Raw genomic sequence first — 8,783 nt, forward strand, 5'->3', positions numbered from 1 at the left:
GAAGAGACAGGCAAGCCATCCTCCTCCTCCTCTTCTGAGGAATCATCGTCCTTCATGGAATCATCAACAATTGAGCCAAACTTATTTTCTTCACTTGAAGCATTGACTTCTTTGCTGTCAGCTTCTTCAAAAATGTCTTCGAAATGGTCTAGCTCTTGTTGACACCTAAATTTTGGCTATTCTCTTTAGTCATGAATTTTTGCATAAAAATTAGGGACTAACTTTAGTCCCTAGAAAAAATATTCAAATCATTTTTCATATAGGATAGTTTATTTTATGCATTACGTTTCGAAGATGGCAACGAGAAGGACAATGTCGAAGGTTTCTCAACGTTCGTGGTGAAACCGAACGATAGGGAGTCCATTAGCGGGATGGTAGTGAGGAGGACTGGTGGTGATAGTTTTGAAAGGATTCAACCAAAGGAAGTAAATCCTTTTCTTCGCAGGGACATGCAGGGGCTAAGTCGGCCGGTAGGATATTTTCTAAGGTTCGTATGGTGCTGTTTATAAGGCTAGAGATAGAAGGACGTCAGAACTTGTCGCCATCAAAGTGATATCAGTTAGAGAAGGGGAGATTTGGTGAACCAGAATTGATTTCTCCAGAATAGGTCTTAAACAGAATAGATCTCAACTTGCAAAGCGGGGGAGGTTTTCACACGTCCAAATCCCAAAAGATACGAAAAAGAAAACTGAATAGATTGCACGAAATTCTCGAAAAATCCTCACCGATCAAAACAGCTCCAACAGCCTTGTACTTCCCTAAAGATACATAGAGAAATCTGATCTGTTTTTGAAAAAAAAAGCTCAAGCGGTCTTTGTCTATAAAAGGAACTCACGTCCTTCTTCACCAGGGGGTGACTGGAGAGTATTATTGTGCAGAAAGGGGGGGGGCTTTCGTTGAAAAAAAAGGGTTTCGTCCAGCTAGAGAAAGAGAGAAGTGTGAGCGGGAGGCTCGACAACTGCACAAGCACAAAGAGAGCAGAAAAGTCAAGGAAGAGGGCTTCATTGAAATGGAAAGAGGGAGCTTCGTTCATTGAGTGCAGAGAGGGGAATAAGAAAAGTGAGGGGGAAGACTTCCTCGAAAAAGCATCACAGGGGCTAAAAGGAAAAAGTTAGACGAGGCTTTTTTTTAAAAAAAAAAAAAAGAGTTTCGTCTGGCTAGAGAAAGAGAGCTTCGTCCAAGTGAGGTTTAGAAGGAAAGCTGGATGGTAACAGAGGGAGCAGAAAAAGTGAAGCCATGTTCAGAGTGTTTTAGAGGGAAAATTTGTTCCTTTTGTTAACAGTTCTCTTTTGTCCCATCATTCCATTATTTTGTTGACCAGAAATCTCAGATGATCCAAGTCCAGCGAAGGAACATCACCTGCAGTGATTCGGTGATGCCTGCAGCATTGATGAACCGCTACTGACCTCCATCGGCGCCACCACCAAGTCCGGCGCGAGTCTCTCGTTTGAGCCGATCTTCATCCGCAAGTCCCATCTGGATCCAAACGAGGAACGAAAATCTGAATTTTTTTCAGATTAGGTAAAATTCGATTTCTTCATATTTCATTTCTTGTTTTTTTTAATTATTATGTGAATATTGGATGATTTTCGTTTAGGAAAATTTTAGCTATGTTTGGGCAAGCCTTATCCATTGATATTGCAATATATGATAATTGCCTATCCGATTTTTTCGGCATCGTTAGCATGTTTTATAGATTAGAAAACCGTTTCGAATCATAAGGGTGATTCCCTACCAACAACGTGCAAATTCGGACTAATCTCGACCCCGAGATTTGTCTCGATGGCACGGGGATCGAGATATCTAATCTTAACCACCAGATTTGATTCCTCGATCCAATCCGTTACCTAATTCGAATCGGAAGATATTTTCATAAATGATCATGCATGATTTGATTTGTCACATAAAAAATAAAAAAAATAAAAAAAAAATCCGTTCAAAACACCAAAAATATCTCATTCATGTAGATTGCATATAGTTTAGAACATTCTATTCATGTAGATTGAACACATTCATTTTAAATATGCACGTTGTTTAGGCCTAGTTGCATAATCACTATGTCATTTTCATGTCGCATTGATTAGTCACGTCATATATTTTGCCACGTCATTAAAGTTTGACATATCCTATGGTTCGGCATGTCATTTTGTCACGTTATTTTTACGTGTCGCATTATACGTTATGTCATAAACTTGATAAGTCATTGATGTCATGTCACATTCATACGTCATTTAGAATAAGGCTCGTTCATTTTAAATTAGTAGATTAGTCCAGTCTAATATAACACGTCATTTAGATTAAATTCATGTCATTTTTGCATAACATGTAGGTTAGAATTCATGTTGCTTTGCATGTCATTAGGATTCAAAAACTTTAAAAAAAAACCATCACGCATTCATGTCGTTCACTTCACTTTTCCTGGCTCTCAGAAGTAGACCAATAAACATTCCTGCCTGAAGAATGCCAAAAAACCAAAACAGATGAGAGAGAGAGAGAGAGAGAGAGAGAGAGAGAGAGAGAGAGAGAGAGAGAGAGAGCGAGCAGCACAAACCATTCCTTGTTTCTTCTTTCTATTCTTAAGTATTTGTTAGCTTCTTATTCTTGAGAAGGGGATTTCAAGTGCCAAAACCAAGACAAAAGGATATGGACAGGGAAATGGCAAGCAATCATAATATGCTCCGACATTGTAAGCTCATCTTTCCAAGACCCCAAACTCAGCAATATCAAATTCAAATATTTAACTCTTTCAATGCGAGTACATTTCTTTTATGTCCATAAAAATGAAACCAATTAACATCATCCCCTTCAAACTCAAGCTACATTTGATCTTCATTTGCATAAGAGAACTAAAAGAAGAATGTAAATATAAACACAAAGCTCCACATCCATGAGATGTCAAGCTTCCAGATGAGAAATTTTCCTGATGAACGCTTTTTCAAAGCGGCCGTAAGCATTTTATATAGTATGTCTAATCAGACGTCAAAAAATAAGTGTCACTTGCCTTGGAAGAATTCATGGCAGCAGGAAGTAGAAGTTTTAAGCATAAGGCACGGAAAAATCAGTCACTGACTATCTGATTTTTGGATGAGATTTTGTCAAGAAGCATCAGAGATCGTGTTCCTACATTAAAATTATTTGAGTGAACCTGCATAAATAGTAAAGATATCAGAGCACATAGTAAGGTTATTTCCCTCTACCACCAATCATATAGCCCGCTTCACAAGCTATTCATCATAAGTGACTCCATGCCTCTGAGCTTACCAGTTGGGAGAGCAGTGGTGTCTGGACCTCAACAATGTCATCAGCCTCATTGCTTGAAACATAGGGAAATGCTCTGTTCACCCCGTGGAAGAATGACAAGGTACAATAAGGTCAACAGAGAAATTGCAAAATCATCGCAGATTGTACAAATCAGTGGAAAGAACAAGAGAAACTGACAGTTAACTAGACTGATTGTATCCTTGAGTCTAATTCAATGTAAGCCTCAGTTGCATCTTTTTCTTTTTCCCCCTCAGAACCAGAGGCCTTCTTTCAATCCTTTTTGCTGCCATTAGCTTTTTTCTGACCACTACCAACCTCAGTAATCAACACCTGATATTGTCCAACAAATATAAACATCTGAGATCTTCAAAATGGAATCTCTAGTAATCATATCATAACAAAAATGTTTGCCTCTGCAGAAGACCTAGGAAGGAAAAGAGACATCATCATACGCAAGCCTACTTGGTGCAATCAATACAGTGGAATAGTGCCCTAAACACAGCACAGTACACATCTATCAATACTTTTGCCACCTTGGGTCCATCTCCTTTGTTACTAAGACGAATTTGGCTAAGGAAATTAAGCTGCACATGTACACTAGCTAATTGAAGTAAATAAAAATAGAAATCTAATAGAAACGTACTTTCACTTTGGACAGTCTTATAGGAAACATGTGAAGCCGAGAAGCAATCATCCTAGAATAAAGTCCATCTAGAAGACTCTTGCAAAATAGAATAATTCAAAGACAAGCTCTCTCGGTAATGATTTTCAGATAGAATTGCATATAAAGGAACTAGGAAAGAAATATTGCAAATGAAATACCTACGCGATCAGCCTACTCCTCTTGGAAAGAAAGATTTTTAAAAATGATGAACTCGTGTTGCACACAAATGCCTCATCAACGTTTGGGATATGGTGGCACAACCGATGCGCCGATGTATCCACTAACCATTACCATACAGTACAATACAGTTGAAGGACTCATCAAAAAGCAATGACAGTGAAAGGCGCTAAAAGTGATAAATTAATTAGTTCTTGGAAAAGATCATCAAAGGCCCTGCAAATGATATTACTAAAACAAATGACAATAATAAAAGTTTGAGACGACGTACAGCATGATACTTTGCAAAAGCCAACGTGACTTGCAGAGAGATGCAACTACACATTGCTTTGACAAGAAAAGCCTAGAATGGGCTATGGGCACATCATACCTCGCATGATGACGTTCCTCGGGCAAACTCCAGCAAAAGTAGAAGAATAAATTCAAAAGGCAGTATACATTATCAATAATCTAAACATGGTTTGATTAGTTGCAAGCTCAACATCTCTACTTAAACATGAGTCTTCCTCCTCACACTGAAGAAGAAGCTCTTGAGGCCATTACCATCTCAACACAGCATGAGATCATTCCCAGTGACAAAAAGGATTTCACGAAACATTCAACTTGAACAGATAAAAGTTCATCTAGAGAAACTCAGAAAGCTTGCCCATTTTGAACTTCACAACTTTAGAACATCATTCAAGAGACAACATCTGAAGCAATTTACAAGGATTAGAAGGGAAATGCAAGACCGAGCGCAAGCTCCATCTTTCGTTCCCGATTATGCACGAATTTCGTTAGTAATTAAGGTTTTCGGGATTGTTATTTCCCCTGTAATTTAGTCTAACACAATCAGGATAGCAGCTTCAGCCAATCCCAATCAGCCAATATCATAACATCAAAACGACCCCTTTCAGTTTGCAAACATCTACATAACAAAAAGGCGGGACATGTCGAGGGGGTAAATGAATCGCAACCGGAGCTGCTCGTTGTTGCTGGAGTAGTCGTAGCAAGAAGAGAGGGCGAAGTAGTCGAAGACGAGGTTGCGGTCGAGAGGGTACTTGTTCAGCCACAGCTGGTCGCGGAAGCATATGCCCGTCATGTCGGACGCCGGTGGATGAGGCGCCGCCGCAGTGGTAATCGGGTTTCTGTCCAAGGGTGGGTTCATCTGCATTTCTCCCACTGGCGGGGTGGCCATTGAGAGAGCGAGCTAGGTTGAAATTTGCTTTAACGAGTGAAGCTCTGAATCCCTTGTTTTTTTCTTTTCCCGCTCGGACGGGAAGCTCTGCGTCTGAGCATCGAGGAATTGATTCAGGGATCTTATCTGAAGAATCCTCCTTAATTTCCGAAGAGGGAATATAAAATTCATAGGAAATTTCAAATAACGCCTTTCTTTCGTTTCTGTTTTCTCTTTTTCTTTTCTTTTTTTTTTTGCCTTTGATTCAGGTTGGTAAGGGTGGCAACCTCGCTGGCCACTAGGCGAGACCGACCAAGGCTCGCTGGCCACCGGCGAGGGCCGGCCTCGCATGTGGCTGGCGAGATCGGCCCTCGCCACATGGGGACAAGCGTCCCTCGTGGCCATCGAGGGTGGCGTCCCCTCAACGGCCACAGGCAAGGGGCGGGGTGACGCCTGTCGCGACCTAAAAAAAAGCAAGTTTCCAATTTTAGGTTAATGGATTACGGGATTAATTAATTAGATTAATTAACCTAGTTCGAGCTCTCCCAAGCTCTACCAAATCGCAACTTATGGTTCATGTGATTATCTTGCAAAAGATTTTTCATTTTTGGAGCCGCCACTAATCATTTTTGGTAGGTTGATTAGAAACCTAAATAAAATAGCGGGAGAACTATTTTATTTCTGCGAACTAGAGATTAAGAGTCCGGGGACTTGGTTACGTTAGATTACTCTAACGCCCTTTCGGTACCATTTTCACGAAGAAATGTCTGATTTGGCAATTTTGATGGATTCTACTTGAGGTTCAAAGGTGTGGTTTTTTTTGGGTTTTTCTTCTTATGATTTTTTTTTAGTTTTTGTTTATTTTCAAAATAAAGAAATTACATGAGATTGAGATGAAATAGGTTTAAGATTACTCCCCAATTTGAACTATCGCACCAAACTTTTGCTCCGGGCTTGTCTTGACCATTGAACCGGTTCGGTGACTTGTTAGACCAAGAAGTCTCGTGGTCCTATCTCTCCTTTATGTTTCTTTCTCATCTTGCTATAATTCCATGAGGCTCTGCAAATTAAGAAAAGAATAAACTGAGTGCGATTAATTTGAACCAAGCTAGAGAAAGTAAGAGGACTTAGCTTTAGTGGAGGAAATTGCTTTGGCAAATTAATCATCGGGACGGATGCAATCTAGACGTTGATCTTCTCTCCATTTTTGCTTTTCCTCTATTCTTGTACCATTGATGTCTCATCGTTGATATGCAGCTGTTATTTAACATAAAACGTAGAGAAATCAGTGTAGAAAATTTGGACTAATTTGTATCCGAACTTAGAGGAAATTAGGAAATCACTTAGCTTTCTTTTGTTGCGGCGATCTTGAATGATGGGGATGAATTTGTGACTTGTGTTGGTTGGTGCAAAAATTGGCGATGGTAGCACCGGGCTTCAAAACTCTCATACTCTCAAACTCTCTTCAAATTTTCTCTCTAAAACCCATCTCAAGAGCTCTCTAAATTCTCTATCACCAAATTTCTCCTCCTCAATTCTCAAGAACTCTCCCTCTTTTATAGCCAAATTTCTCCATCCTCTTTTCATCATCTTCCCTTCTCCATCTTCTCTTCTTCATCTTTTTTTCACCATCTTCCTTTCTCTATCCTCTCTTCTATATCTCCTCTTCATCATCTTCCCTTCTATATCTCCTCTTCATCATCTTCCCTTCATCATCTTCCCTTCATCACCTTCCATTCATTATTTTCCCTTCTTCATCTTCTCTTCATCACCTTCCCTTCATCATCTTCCCTTCTTTATCTTCCCTTCTTCATCTTCTCTTCATCACCTTCCCTTTATCATCTTCCCTTCTTCATCTTCCCTTCTCCATATCCCCTTCTCTTGGTATTTGCAATACAGTCCCTAAGGTTCTAAGTATTTGCAATACAGTCCTTGAGAAAATATTTCTTTCAAGTCCAAATATTCTTGCTACATTTTTCACCCCATGTCAAGTCCAGATGCCCGTTAAATTAAGCTCAAATGTTCTCGCTGTCCAATTATATGCTAATGCAATGTATGCTAACAAATAAATGTGTGAGATAATTTTTGTTTAGAACTAAAATTAGTTCTAATTTTTATGCAAAGATTAGTCAAAATTTAGGTGTCAACAACTGCCCCTCTTTGAGTGGAGGCTCGTAGAGGTTCCGCTCAAAGACAAAATTGAACCATAAATTTTGACAGTGCAAATGATGAATGAACTTTTTGGCGGGAGTTTTAATCCCATTTTTTATGTAATGAAGTGATGCATGATATGCAAGACTGTAAATAACATGTGCCAAAACTTCTCTTTTTTCTTTGTTAGAGAAACTCGCACATAGATCGCATACAAGAATACCTGTTTTACCAAATTTCTCGTAAGCTAATGGTTCTCTTAATCTCTAAGCTTCTTTTTGCAGATGCAAGGATCTTAAGGTATTTGGCCTATCTGTTATCAAAGACTTCTCCCAATGCGAGACAACGCAAGATATGTGTGTCCTTCGAGATCACAAGAGCTACGTCGTTGTAAGTCGAAAGAAGTGGAATCAAGTTCACAAGAGTTACGTCGTTGTAAGTTGATTAAATGTTGAAATCGTCGGTGCATATGTCTTCACGATTTGACAAAGGGGAATCAAAATCATAAGAGCTACGTCGTTATGATTTAGTTTGGATCAAAATCATGGGTGCTTATGTCTTCATGATTTGATAAAGGAGCCGAGAATCATAAGAGCTATGTCATTATGAACCGTCTAAAGGTCAAGATCACCGGTGCATATGTCTTCGTGATCCGAGACCGAAATCATAAGAGCTATGTTGTTATGATGTGATAAGATGTCAAGATCGCAAGTGCATATGTCTTCACAACCTGACGTAAGAGGCATATTGCCCGAGTTGAACAATATTTGATAGGAGCACCATTGAATGGAATTGATAAGTACGAAAGGGGCATATTGCTCGAATTGAATAACAACTATCATAAGAAGAGTTGTTAATTTGACAAGGGGTTCGGAAAACTTACCCGGGTTCTCCGAATGATTTAATCAAGGAACGAAACAGATCGCTCGTATCGTACCTAGTAGGCATTTGCCAGCAGAACTTGTTCGTTCAATAATCCTTGGATGGATTTTGAGACCTTGGAAGGGAATCATCGGGAATGCATTACCTATCATAGAATGTTAGAGATAACATGTGCATACATATTCAACAATGAGTTCATGCAAAACTTTTCTGCCGAGCTTGCAATGATTAGAAATAACATGTGTATAATACAATCACTCATACTATGGTTTATGCATAACCGTTCTATCAAGTTTGCATTACCAATTCTGTTCGGGGAGGTTCTCACATTATGAATACCTCGAATGTGAGCTGAATGGGGAACTTCAGTCCGAAAGGGTTTTCTTTCACTCTCAAGAAAAGCTATTTATCCCGTCTGCAGGATTCAAAAGAAATCACTCAACCTTTCCATCATCGCATTCGACAAGGATCCGAGTAATCTCACAATTGATA

This window comes from Rhodamnia argentea, chromosome 8 (assembly GCF_020921035.1).
Source record: "Rhodamnia argentea isolate NSW1041297 chromosome 8, ASM2092103v1, whole genome shotgun sequence".
Lineage (NCBI taxonomy): Eukaryota > Viridiplantae > Streptophyta > Magnoliopsida > Myrtales > Myrtaceae > Rhodamnia > Rhodamnia argentea.